General features: G+C 41.4%; 1 pseudogene; it reads left to right on the forward strand.

The window, feature by feature from the left end:
* The first annotated feature begins 8,533 nt into the window (after nucleotides 1–8,533).
* Nucleotides 8,534–21,014, forward strand: LOC118560513 (annotated as a pseudogene).
* The last annotated feature ends 1,899 nt before the right edge of the window (nucleotides 21,015–22,913 follow it).

Genomic DNA, 22,913 nt, shown 5'->3' on the forward strand with positions numbered 1-22,913 from the left:
GAAAGTCCTGAGCACAGGCATGTTCCTTGATACGTAGAGGAGGAGGATCTGGAGCTCTGCTGCTTTTGGAAGACATTGTTTTGTCACAGAAATAGGCTCATCAGAATAGCTATGTGGAGAGGATGTCAACAGTAGGACACATCTTGAAAACCTTTTTCATGTTGTGTGTGTGAATTCCAAAAGGGTCATCTGGGCTTAGCGGTGTAAAAGGGGAGGCGGTGCAGCCTGGACCGGTGTTCATGGGATGGAGGTTTTGGGTTCTCTGTGGGAGTTAAAGGGGAGTACTCATTTTGTCCTTTTGAGATCTGGGGTGAATCCTCTGTATGTGTCTCTCTCTGTGTCATCTTTCTGGTATCTTTTTCTTGACTTGTTCGGTGCTGTCTATGGGCTTATCATTTGTTTTTGTACTTGCTGTATTTTGTCTTGGAACAACACTGATGGGGCATGGTTCACAGAATAGAAAATGTTTGAAATCAGGCATTTTGCACCTGACCCATTTAGAACAACACAATATCTGTTGAACAGATGTCTCCTCTCCCAAAAGATTTTAAAAGTTGTCTATAAAGGTTACAGCTGTATGCACGCCCGCCGACAGGGGGGGACAAACAGGTCAGTTGTCCCGGGCCCACGATAGAGGGGGGGCCAAAACGGACCTCTGATCATTAAAATGGTCAGTGTCAGTCAGCGCGCGCGCTGCAGCAGCAGTCTGTGTGTCACGGCTCTCTGCTGCTCCCCCTCAGTGGCGCCAGCCATCAGCACGCAGGCTCACTCTGGCCCGCCCACTCAGCTTCTCTTCACTCAACACACAAAACAACCGCGCGGCCAGTGTTGCCAACTCAGCGACTTTGTCGCTATATTTAGCGACTTTTCAGACCCCTCCAGCGACTCTTTTTCACAAAAGCGACTAGCGACAAATCTAGCGACTTCTGGAGACTCTGACGTGAAAGCACGTATCGTTCATACTCTTGTCCTCCAGCGGCAGTACTGCCGTGGGGCGCCTCCCCCGTTCTCCCCCTCCCGCATGAGTCCCTCTCAGCGCTGCAGTCAGAGCCACAGCATGTTTACCCTCAGCGTCCAGACTGCAAATAAAGCTAACATGCGCCGGGATTGACGGCGCATGTTGATCATAAATAACTGAATTTGAAATATTTTATCTTAAATAAAAAACGGCATTTGATTCACACAGCCACATGTTCATGTTTTACCGTGATTTGTAGGCTCCTTAGTGGACCACAAGAGAAAAAGAAAATGTTGAAAGGAAAAAATTTGTAACTCCGCCATAGTTTCTCTTTATGGTTCATTTTGCCGGTCTCAAACCCGGGTAAAGGAGGAGGGTTAGTATTGTAATAAAATAAACATTAATAAAAAATAAATAAAAAAAAATAATAATAATAATAATAATAATAATACTAATAATAATAATAATAATAATAATAATAATAATAAATAACATTAATGGACAGAAAAAAGTCTCTATATATATTCTGAGTGTTTTTTCTCACTTTTTGTCTCTCTCTAACGACGTTATTTCTCACACAGCGTCAATAATATGCACATCCTCGTGTGGCAGATTATGCAAATTAGGCGATGACGTCATTCAGCGACTTCTAGTGACTTTTAGACCAGCCAATAGCTACTTTCCTTACTGAGGAGTTGGCAGTCCTATTCAGACTGGGAGAGAGACCGCACAGAGGAAAAGCAAGAAGAGGGGAATAAGCGGCGTTTGGCTTTATTTTAATACCGTACATGAAATCAAGCAGCCGGTTAAATGCAGTGGAAACACAACAAATTTATCTAACAAGCACGTGAAAAACTATGAGCAAGAAAACATCGAGAAACAGAAAAGGAGACGAAACTTCTCTCACTGCCTCGACAGACCCACAGACTGACGTCACTGACTGAGGCGTTTCAGTCCTCCAGAATACATCCAGTAGATAAGAGTGGTCATCTTCAGCAGCACTTCATGTTAACTTTCAAAGTAGATATTATCTATCATATGCTACTGGAGCCCACAGAGAAAATATAATTAAGACCTTTTAAGAACCTTTTAAAAAGTGTTATTTAGCTAATCCTTTTTATCTCACTACGGGGAAATTTATAGGATTAAAGCAACAGGCAGGTGGATATGGAGGACCAAGTCTTCCATAATTAAAAATAAATACAGAAATAAATAAATGCTCAATAAATAAATATGCATACAATTATGTGCAACCAAAATATAATAAACAAATAAATGTAGGTAGAAAATAAATTATACAGTGAGACAAAATGTATATATCTCCTTAATTAGCCACTTTATTTATTAATTACTTATTTTTTTTAAGTATTTATTTATGTGCATGTTATAATATTTTTGTCTGTTTTTATTCTTTCTTTGTATTTTTTTCGCCCTATTTATTTCTCCGATGCTATTTATTTCTGCCTGTCCTTTTTACATTCTGTTTGTCTTTTTTACATTTCTGTCTGTCCTTTTTACATTTCTGTTTGTTGTTTTTACGGAGATATATACATTTTGTCTCACTGTATAATTTATTTTCTACCTACATTTATTTGTTTATTATATTTTTGGTGGCACATAATTGTATGCATATTTATTTATTGAGCATTTATTTATTTCTGTATTTATTTTTAATTATGGAAGACTTGGTTCTCCATAGGTGGACACAACACAGACAAAATTACATAAGGATTGAAAGGTATATGAGGTGGATTAGGAAGACAAAAAACAAACATAAAATTATTATTATTATTATATAATTGTAATATTAGAATAAAAATCACAAAACCCGAAAGGTCAACAGTTTCATGATACTTCAAGCTAAAATGTCAAAAGTATCTGTGAATGTTGTGCGTTAATGTCAAAAAGAAAGCCTTTCTCAGAGATTCAGCGGGCAGAGAATTCACAAAGTATCTAACATATTCTACTTCCTGCAATGGAAGGGAAAAATTTGTTAGGGACTGGCTATATACAGCAGATCAAAAAAGGCCATATTTTTGGTTGCAGTGCTTGTTGTCTCTTATGAAGAAAAGATCAACTAGTGCACTAAATTCAATAGATGGGTTGAGAATATCCAGTATAAAATACAGAGATTTCCAGGGCATGAAGTATGCAGTTAAGTAGACTTTTGTGTGTGTGTGTGTGGTGGCGGCAGGTGTAGGGGGGGCAAAAAGACTGTGTTGTCCCGTGCCCTAGCAAAGCTGTCAGCTGGCCTGGCTGTATGTGTGCTCTTATTAGGTGAGCAGAATACAATTAGTTGATCTCATCGCAGACACTTTGTGTCCGTCAGTAATTATTAAGAGTTCCCTTTCACCCCTCCATCATCTGGTATTCTTTTCGCGTTCCAGTCCCTGACAAGGCCAGAACACATTGACCTAGCCGCAAAATCACATTCAGATGTTTACGTCATGGTTAGATTTGTTTTATCATATATTTTTGTCTCTTTTCACGTTAAACTGTCCCTCTGAGGTTCGCCTCAGCTTAGCGTAACCAGATGGCATCAAATGATTGTGCAATAGATGACGTGTTTAATTTAGCCTTTTGATATCTTGAAGCTCCTCAAAATTCCTCTTTTAGCTGCATTAACATTCTAGTCAAAAATCTCCTTTAGAACAGCCATCATATCCAATTCAATTTCATATAGTTTTGATGAGAGCCAAAGCAAATATACCACCTGTTTTTTATACATCTAATAAAATCAAAGACCTTGGGCCTTGCACTTAATTCTCATATTCTCCTCATATATTTTCTCATATATTGCTTCTCAAAGTATATTAAAAGCCTTCTTTCAAATGGACTGGTTTGTGATGAATCATTATTGTATTTCATAATCACAGTTTTATATTACCTAGGCTAAAACAAGTGATTTGTTGCTGTTTGCCCTTCTATTAATATTCTATAATCATATTAAAAGAGCCTCTAATATGGTATTTCTACAGCTGTCATGAATGCATTGTCATACATAAGCTCAGTGCAATTTTATAGTGAAATACCCTGAACACAGCCCCAACGCCTCAGGAGCTTAATTTTGTTGTACAATAAACCAAACAAGTCCTTGTGTACAGCTTATCCTCAGTTCCAATTATTTCTAACAAACCTGAATTATATCTTGTTGATGGTGAAGATTCTCAGTCATCCAGGTCATGGTCATTCCAAAAAAAGGTAAAAAACAAAGCAACTGGACTTGTTTTCCGTAGTTGAAGACGTTTCGCTTCCTCTCCAGGAAGCTTTCTCAATTCAAAAAGTCTGGAGTAACATTACTCCACATACTGACATCAAAGCATGGGTCATTAATCCTGTGATTTGACAGACGGGCCCCAACCATTCTTTAGGGATGTCATGGCATCTTTAACAGCTAAGTAGAAAATCCAATCAGTTTCAGTTTCCTGAAGATCAGTGTGGTTGAATGTGCAATTACATTACATTCACAACAATGTTAGACAAGTCCAATAAAATTGAAGAATATTTGAGCCACCTTGCTGCTGATAAATGAGAAGCCTTGTGTTCCAGGAGGATGATTGAAACAGATTGTGGAATAAAACTGTCCGAGTTGTAACACTGGTTTCTCAGCTGCAGCCATGGTGGACAAACAACAAGGTAAACCAGCTGCAGCTGCGTCAAGCTTACTGGAATAATAAGCCACAGGTTGCAATTTGTCACCATGAGATTGCAACAAAACAGATGAGATGAAACCAGATTTTTCATCCACCATTTGAATAAATGGTTTGTCAGTTTGGCAAAGCCAGCACCGGTTGAGAGGACAAGGCTGCTTTCAGAGCAGAGAAAGCCAGTTCTGCCTCAGACGGGTTTTCTTTAGCAGCTGCTAAGGCAAGGCAGGGCAAATTTATTTGTATTGCACATTTCAGTACAAAGAAAATGCAAAGTGCTTTACATGATTAAAATATAGAACATAAAAATAAAAACAGAATAACAGCACAGAGATTATTTCTTCCCGGAATCAAACTTCACTTTGACTGGAGCAATGCAGTCAATGATATCTGAGACTTTAGACTGAAACTTATCTACTAGTTCATATACTGAGTTGCAGCACAAGGTTGAAGTAGCAGAGTAAGCTTGGATAAAAGTTCTGTGGAATTGTCCTTAAAGTGTGTTTTCTTATGATGTCCCTTTGGCTAAATGAGTCACAAGAAATTATGCTTTTAAAGATACATAAGTGATCAGATATGGCAACATCAGTTACATTTACCTTGGAATGATTAGACCCTTAGTGATGATTAAGTCTAAAATATGTCCCTGTTTGTGCCTTGGCTGTTTAACATGTTGAGTTAAACCAAAGTTCTAAATGTATCACACAGTTCTTTCCACCTCTGCCTTCAGGGTTGTCAACGTAAAAGTTGAAGTCTCCCACAATATATGAAACAGTCATAATTAACACATTTCACAAATAAGAGGTCACTAAGATCATTTAAAAAGTTAGATTTTAAATTAGGATCTGTAAACATTTAGGAACATAGTTCGTACCGGGCTCTTTACCTGGAGAGCCAGGTATTCAAAAGAGTCAAATTTTCCTAAAAACACCTTTTTACACTTTAGTGAATCATTAAACAAAGTTTGCCACTCCTCCACCTTTCCTTTGCTGTCTGCTCTCACAAAGAAAATTATAGTTTGGAGGAGTCTACTCTATCAGAGTAGCTGCTTCATTAAATTCAATTCAATTCAATTCAATTCAATTTTATTTATATAGCGCCAAATCATGAAACATGTCATCTCAAGGCACTTTACAAAGTCAAGTTCAATCATATTATACAGATTGGGTCAGATTATACAGATTGGTCAAAAATTTCCTATATAAGGAAACCAGTTGATTGCATCAAAGTCCCGACAAGCAGCATTCACTCCTGGGGAACCGTAGAGCCACAGGAAGAGTCATCTGCATTGTACATGGCTTTGCTGCAATCCCTCATACTGAGCAAGCATGAAGCGACAGTGGGAAGAAAAACCACCCATTACGGGGAAAAAAACCTCCGGCAGAACCGGGCTCAGTATGAACGGTCATCTGCCTCGACCGACTGGGGTTACAGAAGACAGAACAGAGACACAACAAGAGAAACAAAAAAGCACAGAAGCACACATTGATCTAGTAATCTGTTCTACATTAGATGGTAGTAGCAGGTGAGCCGTCTTCTCTGGATGATGTCACAGTTAACAGAACGCCAGACCAGGTGTACCTACTATGAGAGAAAAGAGAGAGAACAGAAAGTTAAAGCAGAAATGACAACACATAATGCATAATTGAAGAACAGTAGAACTCAATATAGTGAGAAAATTAGATCCTGATATACTCCAGTAACCTAAGCCTATAGCAGTAAAACTATAAAGGTAGCTGAGAGTAACATGAGTCACTAGTTATAATTTTTGTCAAAAAGAAAAGTTTTAAGCCTAGTCTTAAAAGTAGACAGGGTGTCTGCCTCACGGACCAAAACTGGGAGTTGGTTCCACAGGAGAGGAGCCTGATAGCTAAAGGATCTGCCTCCCATTCTACTTTTAGAGACTCTAGGAACCACCAGCAGACCTGCAGTCTGAGAGCGAAGTGCTCTGTTAGGAACATACGGGGTAATCAGAGCTCTGATATATGATGGAGCTTGATTATTAAGGGCTTTATACGTTAGAAGAAGAATTTTAAATTCTATTCTTGATTTAACAGGAAGCCAATGAAGGGAAGCTAAATTGGAGAAATATGATCCCTCTTGTTGATTTTCATCAGAACTCTTGCTGCAGCATTTTGGATCAGCTGAAGGCTTTGAACTGCATTTTGTGGACTTCCTGATAGTAAAGAATTACAATAGTCCAGCCTTGAAGTAACAAATGCATGGACCAGTTTTTCAGCATCACTCCTGGACAGAATGTTTCTAATTTTGGCGATATTCCGGAGGTGAAAAAAGGAAACTCTGGAAACCTGTTTAATATGTGATTTAAATGACATGTCTTGGTCAAAAATAACACAGATTTTTTACTTTATTACCAGAGGCCAGGTTAATGCCACCCAGATTAAGTGATTGGTTAAGAAGTTTATTTTTTGAGGACTCTGGCCCAAAGATTAAAACTTCGGTCTTGTCAGAATTTAGATGCAAATTCATGTAACCATGTTTCTGTTAAAAACATACCATCAAGATTATTGATGGTATCCAGTCCTTATCTAACACAACTCCTCTCTCTGTGTCCTTGGATAAGGAAACAGAGTAGTAAATCTGTAACCATGTGAGCTTCTTTCACAAGGGGAAATAATGCAGGTGCATCCAGACCAGATATGATCAGAGTTACATATGTCAATAAAACACCATCCACAACCTCTCATCTACCTATGTGACAAACAGTCCACTCCCACAGAAACTGAGTATATAAAAAGGCATATCCACCTCCTGGTCCGTACAGATCACCTTGGTCCAGTTTGATGCAGGTAAGAAGAATCTGTTGGTTAAACAGGCAACTTTTTACAGAAGCTGTGGTTTTACCTGAGGTTTGTGTTGCTTCTTGGTTGTTTCCCTGTCAGGATCGTTCTGCCCTCTAGGAAAAGATGTCGGTGGTTTACGAAGTGACCGTGTACACTGGAGATGTCGCTCATGCCAGCACTTTCCACAATGTCTACATCACCCTGGTGGGCACAGATGGTCAGAGCGAATCCGTGGAGCTCACAAGCTGGTTTCCATTCTTCTACAAAGGAAGTGTAAGGCACAAGTCTAAGTTGTGAACATTAGGTTTGCATAATTCTATGAACTTAATCATTTTGAGTAGACTTAACATACTCACAGTAAGCGCTTTTTTGGAACTCAGCCTTTAGAATTCATCTGCTTACAGGGAGCAATGATGTGTATCTCAAGTTACTTTTCATAGTACCTTATTAGGTTTTCATGTTGTTATCCGTGCAGTCGCAGGACACTGGGACTCTATCTGTGTACGCACAGCATCAGATCACAATGTTCACCTTTTTAGAAAAGCCTGTCTTCTCTGATGTTGAATACATCCCATCAATTGTAACAGCTACTTCGCTCATGGTTTGTTTGGCCACATCTACCAGCAAAAAAAATCTGCCAAGAGGTTAAAGTGATCTGCACAAGTCTCCTCCTCTTTCAAATACTTCATTTTTATGTAACAATTCACAGCGCTTATTTAAAAAAAGGTTGATGAGAATTTAATTTCTGTTCACTTGAAGTTTTTAATAAAAACTGAATGTTACATTTTACAGTGTAAGAACTCTTACAAAAAGGTGCAGCCTTCCCCCTCCCCCCGCGTTAAATCAAGGAATGTGGAGCATCTTGTAAATTTATACTTACTAATCGGTTTCACAAAAAGCGGAAATACTAAATCTATTTTGCACATCAGCATCAAATCATCTTGCGACACCCCAGGGGTCCTGACCTCCACTTTGGGAACCCCTGCATTTTATTGATACAAAGCTGCAATGATAAATAAAGATTATATATTAGATTATTATATTAAAAATCTTGGTAAATTTCATGCTGATTTGGGATCTGAGATTTCCTTGTTGTTTCAGTTTAAGGTTAAGTTCGAGGTGAAATGCTACAAGCCACTCGGTGAGCTTTCAGTGATCATCCTTAGGAAAGAGCACCACATCCTCTTCCCAAACAGCCCATGGTTTGTTGCTAAAGTAGAGGTGAAATCTCCGATGGGAGATATCTACCCCTTCCCCATCTACAATGGATCACTGATCACTGACTGCGAGGAGCACTACTTCAGAGAAGGATCCGGTTTCCATCTTAAACACATTTACTAAGCAGAGAAAGAATAGACTGAGAGGAAGCTAGAGCACGTTTCCAACAGACTGAAATGAATCAGATTCTGTTCAACTTCTTATGTTGTATACCTTTTTAGCTGTGCTTCTTAGTCAAGAAAAACATCACACATCGGCAAACTATGCTGGACAAAAGATATCGTTGAACAACAGAGACTCTATAAGTGAGTATAAGTAAAACCGTCCATCCACCCATTCATTGTTTATACCTGCTACCAATGCATGGTCCCGGTTGGTAGGGTGGGTTTTCTGCTTTGCTAACATCTCTTCTGTGTCTCTTAGCTGGGCTCAGTATAAACCTGGATTACCACAAACATGGAAGCAGAGACCTGTAGTGCATTGCCTCTTGATGTGCGTTTCTTCTTCACAAAGAAAATAGAGATGGCCTACACTGCAGTTAAAGCGTAAGAATTACTCTTCCTGTTTTTACTTCCCATGTAAAATGACTTTTGCACGATGAATTTACTGTTTATTTTCTATTACTTAGACTTGCGGAGCTGAAATTGGTAGAATTGGCTGAGTGCAAGGAGAAGTGGACAACATTGAAGATATTCAACGTCTGTACAGCTGCCACCGCACTGAAATATCTGGTACGGGCACGCCCGCCGACAGGGGGGGACAAACGGTTGTCAGTTGTCCTGGGCCCAGGACAGAGGGGGGGCAAAACTGACACTGACAAATGGTCAGAGTGTCAGTCAGCGCGCGTGTCACTGCGGCAGCTTCACCAGTCTCCCAGTCGTCACGGCACATTGCCTCCCCTCTCGTACATGACTCAGTGGCGGCAGCCAATCAGCACGCAGGCTCAGCCTGGCCCGCCCACTCAGCTCCTCACAAACTCACACCACACAACAACCGCATGGTGCGCTGCTGCTCAGAGACTCAGACAGAGAGAGACACCACAGCAGCGAAAAAACATGAACAGGGGAAGTAGCACCGTTTGGCTTTATTTTCATACCGTAAATGAAATCAAGCTGTATGTTTTGTAAAAAGCCGGTTAAATTCAGTGGAAACACAACAATTTATATAAGCACGTGAAAAACCATGAGCAAGAAAACATCGAGCCACAGAAACGGAGAGAGGAGACGAAACATCTCTGATTGCCCCGACAGACCCACAGACAGATGTCACTGACTAAGGCGTTTCAGTCCTCCAGAGAACATCCAGGTAGATCAGAGTGGTCATCTTCAGCAGCAGTTCATGTTAACTTTTAAAGTAGATATTATCTATCATATGTTACTGGAGCCCACACAGAAAATGTAATTAAGACCTTGAAAGAACCCAGTACATATATCCTATTAAAAAGTGTTATTTAAGATAAGTTAACATTAGCTAATCGTTTATTCATCCCACGACAGGGAAATAATTAGGATTAAAGCAATAAGCAGGTGAAATATCCAGTATAAAATACACAGATTTCCAGGGCATGAAGTATACAGTTAGGTTGACTTTGTTTTGGTGTGTGTGTGTGTGTGGTGTGGTGGCAGATGAAGGGGTGGGGGGGGGGGGGTGGGGGGGGGGGGGTGGGGGTGGTGGGGGGTGTTGGTGTTTTGTTGTCTTTTTAGACGCCGTTGTCGCCCTGCCTGAGTGTCAAGACTGCGTTGCCCGGTGGCACGCTGCTGCCTGGGTACGGATCTCACTAATAAAAAACCTCAGATTTAACACTGCTCGTATGATTGCTCCCATTCTCAGCTGATCTCTTAATGGCCTGTTAGATGCCAGAAAGCATCGCCTTGCTTGGATGTTGGTGCTGAATCTATCCAATCCAATCCAACTTTATTTGTAAACCACATTAAATGACTAAAGGGATCAAAATGCTGTAAAAAAATACATAAAAAGATTTGAAACGTTTAAATGCTACAGTAAAGAAACAAAAATAAAACACATAAATGGGATGTAATTAAAATGCATTAGCAGCCATGCAATAAAAGCTTAATAATTTAAGCAGAAGCTAACATCAACTTCTCACATGGTGTCAAAGGCAAAGAAATTAGTTTTAGGAAGAGATTTAAAATCAGTGAAACACCAGACAGTGATGTAGACAGCAGTGGAGGATATTTGCTGAGATCGTCAATGTTTTCCAGATTATGTCCATGACCACTGGAAGGAGGATTCCTTCTTTGGCTACCAGTTCCTGAATGGAGTAAACCCCATGATCCGCCGCTGTCGAGCTCTGCCTCAAAACTTTCCTGTCACTGATGAGATGGTCTTCAAGGGCAGTAAACAGCGTCTGAAAGATGAGATGAAGGTGATCATCAGACATCATATGGCAATTCCTGAATATTTAAACATCCCAGTAACATTGACTTCCTCCTGATATTTTCATACAGAAAGGCAACATCTCCTGTGTGACTACAAGATCCTGGATGGAGTGAAAGCAAACATCATAAATGGGAAGCAGCAGTACCTGGTGGCTCCTCTTGTTCTGCTGCACAAAACTCCTGATGACCAACTGATGCCGATTGCAATCCAGGTGAGATCGGCAGTTAATGGCAGCGTCCTCCGATAGTCTCTCCTGATATTTTGGACATCCCCCAAAGGGTAGCACCAAGTCTTCTGTAGGTGGGTTAAAACATTCAGGGAGAGATTTCAGGCAAGCCCAACTTCTCTGGATGGTTCCTGGTCCCTTTAATTTGGATGCTATCTACGGGATTTGGGTCTGGAGACCGCAATGGCCATTGAAGAAGCTTGATTTAGTTTCTCCTCAACCATTTCTTTTAGCCTCCTGCTGAAAGACCCAATGAAACCCAATGTTATTTTCTGGCAAAGGCCACCTGATTTTGACTTTAAAATGTTCTGGTTTCTGAAACTCTAAACTGGTCCCCAGGAAGAGAAACAGGCCCAAAACATCTCAGCGGAGTGACAGGCTTTTCTACAGCTCTTGATGAAACTTCCATCCGTCTCAGTTATTTCTAGTTAATCTCCCAGCAGAGCTGAGCACTTTGGGGTGTAGGACAGAAAAGGATTTTTCTAGCATCATTGCTAAACAACCAACTGGCCTGTAGATAACTTGACACTTGAGGGCTGAAGAACCCCAGGATTTTGTCTTTGCTGCAGTTCTCCATCAGCAAGTCTCAGAGATGGTTTTACCTCTCTCATCATCTTCCTCCCTTGGTATACTGGAAGTTAAACTTGGGTTCTGGTCCAACCTGGTCTGTTTCTGTTTCATTTTTGCGCTGACTAGACAAGAAGATCAACATTTTGAGCTGCACTGATTTCATTGTTAGGGGCAGTAAGCTTTGCAACTGTAATGCTTTAAAGGGAAGGGAAGCACAAGGAACAGATACACATCAAAGATGCCCTCCAAACCTGTGGGTACCCTAACTGGGCTTTTGGTCAAATCAGCAAGAAAATCCAAAAGACCCACTGCAGAACATAATGGGTGAGAAGAATAAACAAAAAAACATTGTCATCCCATATGTTGCTGAAGTCTCTGAAAAACTCAAGAGGATTTTCTTCAAACACAAAATCCCAGTACATTTCAAACCAAACAGGACCCTCAGACAGAGGCTGGTGCATCCAAGGACAAAACCCCCAAACCTAAGATGAGCGGAGTGATGTATGCAGTTCAGTCAGTGAGGAATGTTCTGATCTTTATATTGGAGAAACCAAACAACCTCTCCACAGACGCATGGCTCAACACAGGAGAGCTACCTCCTCAGGACAAGACTCTGCTGTCCACCTACACCTTAAGGAAGAAGGACACTCTTTTGAGGACCAAAATGTTCACATTTTGGACAAGAAGACAGATGGTTTGAAAGGGGTGTGAAGGAAGCCATCTACGTTAAGAGAGAAAAAACAACCTTAAACAGAGGAGGAGGCCTTAGGTTCCAACTCTTAAAAACTTACAATACAGTTATCGGATTAATTCGGCCAACCATCACCTTAACTCTCACCCTCATTCGGGTGATCATAAACATGTTCCTTTACGCCATGCCAATAACAACCCTAACAACTCCTCGTTACAGAGGAGTGGACCAGTTTCGGTTCAATCTGCTGGCTTAATGGCTTTAAAGACAGCCCATTACTAAGGGGTGGACCTGTTTCGGTTGAATTTGCATGTTATCTAAGCCATTACAAGGCCTTTGTTTGGCAGCAGTATAAAGCTTGGTACTGCACATTACTCCAGACTTTTTGAATTGAGAAAGCTTCCTGGAGAGGAAGCGAAACGTCTTCAACTACGGAAAACAAGTCCAGTTTGCTTTGGTTTTTTACTTTTTTTGGGAATAATGCTTTAAAGACACAATAATTTCTTTACTGGGGACAGTAGTCGCTGCTGGATCCATGTATTTAAATTAAAGGGCAGACTTTCTAACATTTTCAGTGAGAGATTCTTCGGCTGCGATAAAACAGCTTTTAACTGGGCATTATTACCAGAGGAGGGGGAAAGCCACTGTGGAAGCGCTGTATTTCTGGTAACTGAGGTCAGATGTAAAGTTTCTTTGAATGGGGCTCCTGTGTCTAGACCGCAGTTTGATGGATTTCTAGCTATATCTGTCTGGCCTTTGCTCTCTTCAACACTAGTTCATCGTGCTTTTAACACACATCTTTCTGCACCCATCATCAATTAGTCTGGCTCATTTCCTGTTCTACTCCTGCAGCTCAAGCAGACTCCTGGCAGAGGACCCAATCCCATCTTCCTTCCTATGACTCGGAGTGGGACTGGTTGTTGGCCAAGACGTTTGTGAGGAATGCTGATTTGAACCTGCATCAACTAAGTTCTCACCTGCTGCGCACCCACCTGCTTGCTGAGGTGTTCACAGTGGCTCTGCTGCGCCACCTGCCCATGATGCACCCTCTCTAAAGGTACCTGAAGCTCAATGGTTACATTTATACCTGTGCTATCCCCATTACTTCTAAATCATGTTTAAGTTCTAACTTTGAACCATTAAGAACCTCTGTCAGGCTTTCTTTACACAGGATTTAAAGATAAATTCAGTAAACATGATGTGTTGCTAATAGTGAGCTGCTACGTTAACTAACAGGACATCGGTTTCAGCTTCTCATGCCTCACACTCGCTACACTCTGATGATCAACTTTTTGGCACGAAAGCTCCTCATATCTGATACAGGCGTTTTCACCAGGGTATGTAAAGGAAGAGAAAACACAGAACAGGAACCCATGTCCACTTTTTCCTCATCAGCTTACACCACTCTCACTGTCTCCTCCCTAGTTTGCATCCTCTGGTGGAGAAGTATGCTCACCATCCTGAGGAAGGCGCTGTCCTCTGTGACGTACAGATCCCTCTGTTTACCAGACGACATCTCTGACCGTGGGATGAAAGATGTGCCCAACTTCTACTACAGAGATGATGGACTGGAACTGTGGAACATCATCTACAGGTTCTACAGACTGATTGCTTTTAACCATGTGGTAGAAAACATCCAGGTTAGGGTTATGCTCTCTATTGGGGAGTGATGACCTAGTTGTTAGAGAGCAGGCACTTGTGTCCCGGAGAGGTTTGGGGTTGGATCCCACAGACTGGGTCCTTGGAAAACACTGAAGAACTTCACTGCAATGTGTGTTGCAATGACCATTATTATTATGACTGTTTATTATTATTATTATTATTATTATTACATCCCTAAGTAATATTATTTTGTTAAAAATTCAATTCAATTCAATTTTATTTATATAGCACCAAATCATGAAACATGTCATCTCAAGGCACTTTACAAAGTCAAGTTCAATCATATTATACAGATTGGTCAAAATGTCCTATATAAGGGAACCAGTTGATTGCATCAAAGTCCCGACCAGCAGCATTCACTCCTGGAGAAGCGTAGAGCCACAGGGAGAGTCGTCTGCATTGTACATGGCTTTGCTGCAATCCCTCATACTGAGCAAGCATGAAGCGACAGTGGGAAGAAAAACTCCCCATTAACGGGAAGGAAAAACCTCCGGCAGAACCGGGCTCAGTATGAACGGTCATCTGCCTCGACCGACTGGGGGTTACAGAAGACAGAACAGAGACACAACTAGAGAGACAAAAAAGCACAGAAGCAAACATTGATCTAGTAATCTGTTCTACATTAGATGGCAGTAGCGGGTGAGCCGTCTTCTCCTGGATGATGTCACAATTAACAAAACGCCAGACCAGGTGTACCTACTATGAAGATAAAGAGAGAGAACAGAAAGTTAAAAGCAGAAATGACAACACATAATGCATAATTGAAGAACAGTAGAACTCTATGTAGTGAGAAAATTAGATCCTGATGTCCTCCAGTAGCCTAAGCCTATAGCAGTAAAACTATAAAGGTAGCTCAGAGTAACATGAGCCACTCTAGTTATAAGCTTTGTCACAAAGGAAAGTTTTAAGATTAGTCTTAAAAGTAGACGGGGTGTCTGCCTCACGGACCAAAACTGGGAGTTGGTTCCACAGGAGAGGAGCCTGATAGCTAAAGGATCTGCCTCCCATTCTACTTTTAGCGACTCTAGGAACCACCAGAAGACCTGCAGTCTGAGAGCAAAGTGCTCTGTTAGGAACATACGGGGTAATCAGAGCTCTGATATATGATGGAGCTTGATTATTAAGGGGCTTTATACGTTAGAAGAAGAATTTTAAATTCTATTCTTGATTTAACAGGAAGCCAATGAAGGGAAGCTAAAATGGGAGAAAAATTATCCCGCTTGTTTATTTTCATCAGAACTCTTGCTGCAGCATTTGGATCAGCTGAAGGCTTTGAACTGCATTTTGTGGACTTCCTGATAGTAAAAGAATTACAATAGTCCAGCCTTGAAGTAACAAATGCATGGACTAGTTTTTCAGCATCACTCCTGGACAGAATGTTTCTAATTTTGGCGATTTTCCGGAGGTGAAAAAAGGAAACTCTGGAAACCTGTTTAATATGGGATTTAAATGACATGTCTTGGTCCAAAAATAACACCAAGATGTTTTACTCTATTACCAAAGGCCAAGTTAATGCACCCAGATTAAGTGATTGATTAAGAAGTTTATTTTTTGAGGACTCTGGCCCAAAGATTACAACTTCGGTCTTGTCAGAATTTAGATTGCAGGAAATTTAAAGTCATCCAGATTTTGATGTCGTCAAGACATGACTGCAGTCGAAGTAACTGATTGGATTCATCAGGATGAATCCAATAAAATTACCTATATGCTCCCCTTAAAACTCTAGGACAGATTTCTGGGCCATACCAACATGTTCATTACATTTTCTGCACAAAATCATTCTCTCCTCCCCAGTTTAGACTATTTTGAGCTCAGTTTAGAATGTGCTGTTTTTAATGTATGCAAATAACCTGCAGCTGGCCACGCACCTAACTCAATGTTTCACTCAGACTTTATACACCACAAAATGGCCGCCAGTAGATGCACAACAGTACAGGAATTCATCTGAGTCAGACCCAGAAGCAGAGCCTCCTTCAGAAGCAGCAAAGATCAGCCCTGTCAGAACAAAATTGATTATTCAGACAGACCATAATATCTCAGCACAGTTCCCTGTTGGTCATGACAAGCTCGCGCTCTGCTCTTTTATTTATCATTTAAAGACGGCCGGCACTCTGCCCTCTTTCAACAGCCCCATAGCAACCATAAAGGCTGTTGTTGTGCACCACATGCTAACTTAGCCTGTCTACTCACCTACCGTAATAACACTCTACACAGGACATTTTTTAATCATTCTTCAAACACTAAAATGGGGGACACAGAAAATGGGAAACAGAGACCTTTCCTGAAAATCAGGAATGTCTGCCAGGGTATCCTTAGGCTATCAGTGGGCTAATGTTAGCGTTAGCTTGTGCTAATGGCTAATTGTGTTCTTGCTGAACAGCAACGTAAAACTGTACAGCGGGATCCATTGTACAGCGCACCGGGAAAACCAGCCAAAGTTGCTCCTCTTCTAAAATTGGAGGAGGTACACTTGGGTTGCTAGTTGAGGGATAGCATCTGCAGCAATTGTGACGTAAGAATTGTGAGGTTTTTGAAACGGTGTGTTTTATAGAAACCAACTAAATATTGACAGAGACCCAGTTGGAAGTAAAGCAATATGCAAAGATGAATTTTCATAATAGGCCACCTGTAAGCAATAACAGATACATCCATGGGGTTGAGCCATGCTCAGGGGTTTTGGACTCCGGTTCCATCTGTCAGGCTGCTCTTTGGACAGATCACCAGAAAACTGGCACACAGAACCTCAACAGACTTTGAACCCAGGGACTTATAGAGCACCATCCTCAGGTCCGATCAAGTCCATTAGATTTTCTTTAGCTGAATATGTTATAGAAGAAAGTTGTTCTGTGCAGGTTAGTAAACAGTACTGTGGTTGAGGGAGTTCAGTCGACTGCAAACGGTTCTTTCTTCCCTTTCAATACTTTTTCTGATTAATTCCCAGGTAGAGAGGAAATTAAAAGTGCTGCTCTTGCTTTTCTGTATAACATCAGCCAGGCTTTTAACTGCCATGTAGATTGACTGTAAACTGCAACATGACTGAATCCTGAATCTTCCTTAAGGTTTGTGGAGGGAACACTCAGCTGCTACTACAAGGATGATAAGATGGTCCAGCATGACCAGGCTCTGCAGGAGTGGATCTATGCAATATATTCAAACGGATTCACTTGTGAGAAAAAGACAGGTGGGCAGATGTTTTATTACCAGCTAGAAAGGTCCACATTCTGTCAAATAGTGAACATTTTCACCTGAAGGACTTTAAATACTTTTTCTCATTTTCAGATATTCCAATGCAATTGAACACTGTGAATGAGCTGCTGAAGTTTGTCACCATGGTGATCTTCACCTGCTCTGCACAGCACTCTGCTGTGAACGCTGGACAGGTAAGCTGCTCTAACGTAGATGTATGAAGAGGGCTTGGGTTCAAGGAGGACAATGGTCCCAAGCCCTTAGGAGTGCATGTAGTCAAAAAGCTCCCTGGTGTCTAAGTTAGCACGCCTCTCCAGTTTTCACAGAGTGCTGGGACCGGGGCTCCTAGTTTAAAGAGACCATCCAAATATGGATATTACTCTAGCTGTTCAAACGGAGTACTATGGAAGCTTTGGCCATTGCTTAATATAATTTTCTCAGCAGACAAAGGTGGACTCCATTAGGGATGCCCCTTGGCCCCAGTCCAGTTTATGGTGATCTTGAGATGTAGTCTTGGGTTCTGGTTTGGCTCTTCTTAGACTAAGGCCATGCTCTGTACTAGAAAAAGGTGAACTCCTCCTTGTGGTTCTGGAGTCTGGCACTGGCGGAAGTGGAGGACTAAACGAAACCTGGAGATCCAAGGCAAAAACCAGAAATAGCTTAATGGACAATATATGCCTTCTGGTCCAGAAACACATTAGGATCCTTTAGAATGAGATGGTGAGGGATGTGTGGGTATCCCTCTGGGAAACTTGATGGGGTATACAGTCTTTAATGTCGGAGCACTTTTCATACAATGTGAGGGAAACAGATATTTTCATGAGATCAAAACAGGCCAAGGAAACAAATAAGAACTAAAAATAAAACCAGAGCTGAATAAGGAGAAGTGTGCTTAGAGAAAACGGGAAAGAGAGAAATGCGCAGATCACAGCGTGACGAGGACTCTTGTGGTTGCTTTGGCAGTTTCAATGTTGATTGATATTGAATTGTGTGGGGGAATTACAGCCCACCTTGGGATTGAGGACGTTTCTGCAGTCAGCTGTGGTCCTTTAATTTCTCCACATCAATGTCCGGAAGAGTTTGTTGCTCAGCACATCGGAAGAGGGGGGAAGAGTGATGCCTCCGGCATCTCAGCTCTTTACTCTTTTGGCCGGTCTGGACGGTCCCACTGCTATCATCCTAAAACAGGAGATGGCAGCAAGACGCAACATTTGCAATAAAACCGTTTGAGCTAGAAATAAGACATTTTAGCAGGTTTTCTAGTAGTGGATATTAATTATGTGTGGTCTGTTTTCTATGAATCCAGCATAGAGAAACATTAACAGTGTTCAGTTATTGACTGCAAATCACATCATTATCGTAGCATTCAACAGTAATATGGGATGTTTTGTTGAGCTCATGCACCCCTAAGCTACTGTTGAGGAAAATAAATATCTTAGTTGTATTGATACAGAAGAACTGAGAATGCATGGTTTTTGTCTGTGTCTTCTTTTCAGGGTAAAGTAACATGCATCTCAGTTTTATAGCTGTTAGGTCATTTGGCTTGACCCCTTACCGGGAAGAACAGCCTCTTTGTTTGAGATACAGCCCACAGACTCCTCCCTCCCGAACTCAGCGGAGGAGGGCAGACAGTGTATTAAAAGGATGTCTTTGCAAAACTTAGATCAGACAAAAGCTGCAATACCTGGGAGAAGGACGTAGGTAACTATGGTGTGTAACTCTTGTCTCCGTTGGGAATTCCTAATGAATTAATTACAACGTTACCTCTGATCATTGAGTCCTCATTTATTGTCAAATTTTAAACAGGAGTAAAAATGGGCCTTCAGAGCTAAGCAGGATTAGGCCAGTACTTCAAAATGAACACTACACACATCCTTTCTTTCATTGATGCCCTGGAAAATCCACCGATCAATAGATTGTAAAATATTAGCTGGGATCATTTTTCCTGCTAACAACTGATTTTCCGCAGTACGACTTCATCGGCTGGATGCCCAACACCCCAGTCTCCCTGGAGCGTCCTCCACCTTCCAGAAAGGGAGAAGCTACTGAGGCCACAATGTTGGACACCTTTCCCTCTATTGACGTTACAGTACATGGGATGGCAACAGTCTGGCTGCTCAGCAAGCAGTCCTCAGATTCAGTAAGTGACCATGGCTTTGTTAACTGCTCACAACTCTGCTCTAAAGTCTCTGAGTATTGAGCCCCTATCTACACTATCACGTAAAAGCACACATTTTTCTTCTGTGTTTGAAACCAGCATCTATGCTGCTTGGGGGGTTGATGTCAGAAACACTGATTCTAGGAGGCGGTGATGACATTGACACAATAACAAGGAGAAGATCCTGAGTGCAACTAATGCAGCATTAGGCTAAAGAGAAGAGCTTTTACTCTGAGTCTGATCAGTCTTTAATGTCTTCTTCTCATGTTGGGAGTTCAGGGGAGACAGATGACGAAAACGGCTCCTCTCTTGCTTTCCAGCATATTAATTAAAACACATGAAGTTCAGTTTGTTGTCCTTCCCTGTTTCCATACATCTAATTCACATATTTAACATCAAACACAGTTTAGGGCCCATTAATGTTCATTAATTCTAACCTGGCCAGTCAGATTGACAATGTGTAGCACTCTAGTTGTGCACAATCAATCTGGGACTGCTCCATTTTAATCAATTTGGGGAAAGGAGAGAATTTCAGTAGAACATTCTAAGCTTATTGGAAGAAGCAGCACCTAGTGCCCACTTACCAAAGGTTGGTTTTAGCCAATCACGGTATCAAATTAAATTGTGAGCAGCAAGCATCATGAGGAACCCCAAAAGGGTAAGCTAGTCAAGGCACTTCTTGGTGTTCTTCTATTTAAGAACAATCATGGATTCTTACAAATCATATGTGATAGCAGCAGCTACACATGCGTCCTCCTGCGCTGCCATGTTTATTATGGGTCGGCTCGGGGCTCAGCCGCTCTTGCTTTCATTCGGCCTGAACCGTTTTTGGCTCGGACACAAACGGTTGAAGCAGGAGCGGTACAAGATGGATTCTTGTGTGTTTGTGAACGCACAAATACCACAAGAATTCATCTTGCAGGCAAGGATACAATAATACAGCAGCTATTAGCATCTCTCACCATCATCTTAACATTTTAAAGCAGCATTTTGAAGCCTTGACTTTTAGAAATAACCAATTTATCCGAGGAACGTAAATAATGATTGAAACAGTGATGGAAACCAGACTGACTGTGCCTCTGATGTCAACAGGAGTTTCTTGGTAACTACCCAGAGCAGCGTTTCACCGACAAGGTTCCCCTGGAGAAAATAAAGACCTTCAAAGAGCAGCTTAAAAAGCTACATCTGCAAATCCAAGAGAGAAACAAACATCTAGAGCTACCTTACACATATCTGGACCCGAAGGTTGTGGAGAACAGTGTGAGCCTTTAAGCGTTGCTTCCTTCCAGGTTTCTTCCTGAATGAGAAAGCCTGGTTAAGGCTAGGCTGTGGTTCTTAGGGGGTGGAGGGAAACTATTGCTTCATATCTTAGATCCTGAGCTTATATCTTAAAAAATGTCTATGACTTTTGTTTGAAATAAAATCCAATTGTTTCTGAATCTGTACCTGAGTTCTTTGAAGCTTTTGCAATGAAATAAAAACCAATAAAAATTATTCTTGGTGCTAGAATTATTTCTCCTCTGCTGGGGGTTTAAATGGTGATTGGGATTATGACTCCATGGAGAAAAACCCCATTAGTGAGATGTGAAAGAAAACTTTAATGTGGGGCTGAATGGCCTAAAACTTAACTTCACCTTCATTATGAAATCTACAAAGAGACTGCAAAGTAGTTGTAGCGCCCCCCTTGCCTACATTACTGGCAAAACATCCGAAAACCTATGACTCAACTAAATATGGGGCGCCCTGAGTTCCTATCATTAAAAGGTGATAAAACTGCAGTCGTTATTATCGGATTTGTTATGAGTACCCTAGTAAATATTCTGTAGAAATATATACACCTGTTTTAACCCTGTAAGAATATCACAATAAAATAATGAACTGCAAGAGAAAATGTCTTTTTACTTTTTACTAAAAATAAGGGTTAAATGAAATTACAGAATTTAAATAAATGCAGAACACACTCCGCTGTGTTTCTCAATGAATCAAAATGCTCACTCAACAGAGTGATGTCAAAGCTCAAATAAATTCACAGTGCTCCTAAAGCACTGCACATTTGAAATTAATGTATCTAAACACAAATACCCTTAAAACTGAAAAAATACCCTTTAGTGCTTCCAATTCAAACACTCAGTGTCCATCAGTCACGTTCAATGACATGAGCAAACATTCAATTCAAATACAATAACAAAATCATCATTAAATGTCAGAGCTATGCCGGCTTTCAATATAAATAAACCCCAGGCACAATATTTGTTAAGGTCACCCAGTCATCTCCCCATTTTGCTTCGAATCCGATCAAACTGGGCTACTTTTTTTTAGTGCTTCGTTTGTGCAGGTTTGTGCCGTTAAAATTATCGTTTGTGCTGCTTTGGTTTCGAATATATTATGAATTTTAATTTCAGCCGATGACGTCATCCCAGCCCGCCGCTTCAAAATAAAGCGCTACGGTAAATCATGTTATTACCAACAAAAAAAACAACCCCGTAAGTCTTTTTAATATATTTCTACTGATAAATCAGTAACATTACTATGAAGTTGTGTCATTTACCGAGCCCTCGTACAGCATTCTTATTAAATTATTTATATATTCCTGCTTATTGGCAAAGACCTCTTGGGAAACTTGTTTTTTTAGTTTCCACTGTTATAAGTATGCTTATTTTATACGGTGGCTTGGTTGCCACATGAAAAGAAAAGTGATTATCCAACAACAGCAAGCCATGAAGTCGACACATGAAGGCAGTTTCACCACGAGTCCCATCTCATGGATCTCAGCTTCCTGACTGAGGGGAGAGGCTGGAATAGTCTCTGTGCAGGATGGCTGGCGTCCTTAATGATGTTCTTCACTTGTGTAAGAAGATGTGGTCAGATCTACCGTTTGGTCTCAACACTTTTCTCAAAAAAGCAGTTATCCGTCCGTCCGTCCGTTGTCTTCCGCTTATCCGGGGTCGGGTCGCGGGGGTAGCAGCTTCAGTAGGGAGGCCCAGACGTCCCTCTCCCCAGCCACTTGGGCCAGCTCCTCAGGAGGAATCCCAAGGCGTTCCCAGCAGAGAGACATAGTCCCTCCAGCGTGTCCTGGGTCTTCCCCTGGGCCTCCTCCCGGTGGGACGTGCCCGGAACACCTCACCAGGGAGGCGTCCAGGAGGCATCCTGACCAGATGCCCGAGCCACCTCAACTGGCTCCTCTCGACGTGGAGGAGCAGCGGCTCTACTCTGAGTCCTCCCCGGATGACTGAGCTCCTCACCCTATCTCTAAGGGAGAGCCCAGACACACTACGGAGAAAACTCATTTCAGCCGCTTGTATCCGGGATCTCGTTCTTTCGGTCACGACCCAAAGCTCGTGACCATAGATGAGGGTAGGAACGTAGATCGACCGGTAAATCGAGAGCTTCGCC

Source organism: Fundulus heteroclitus, unplaced genomic scaffold, assembly GCF_011125445.2.
Source record: "Fundulus heteroclitus isolate FHET01 unplaced genomic scaffold, MU-UCD_Fhet_4.1 scaffold_44, whole genome shotgun sequence".
Lineage (NCBI taxonomy): Eukaryota > Metazoa > Chordata > Actinopteri > Cyprinodontiformes > Fundulidae > Fundulus > Fundulus heteroclitus.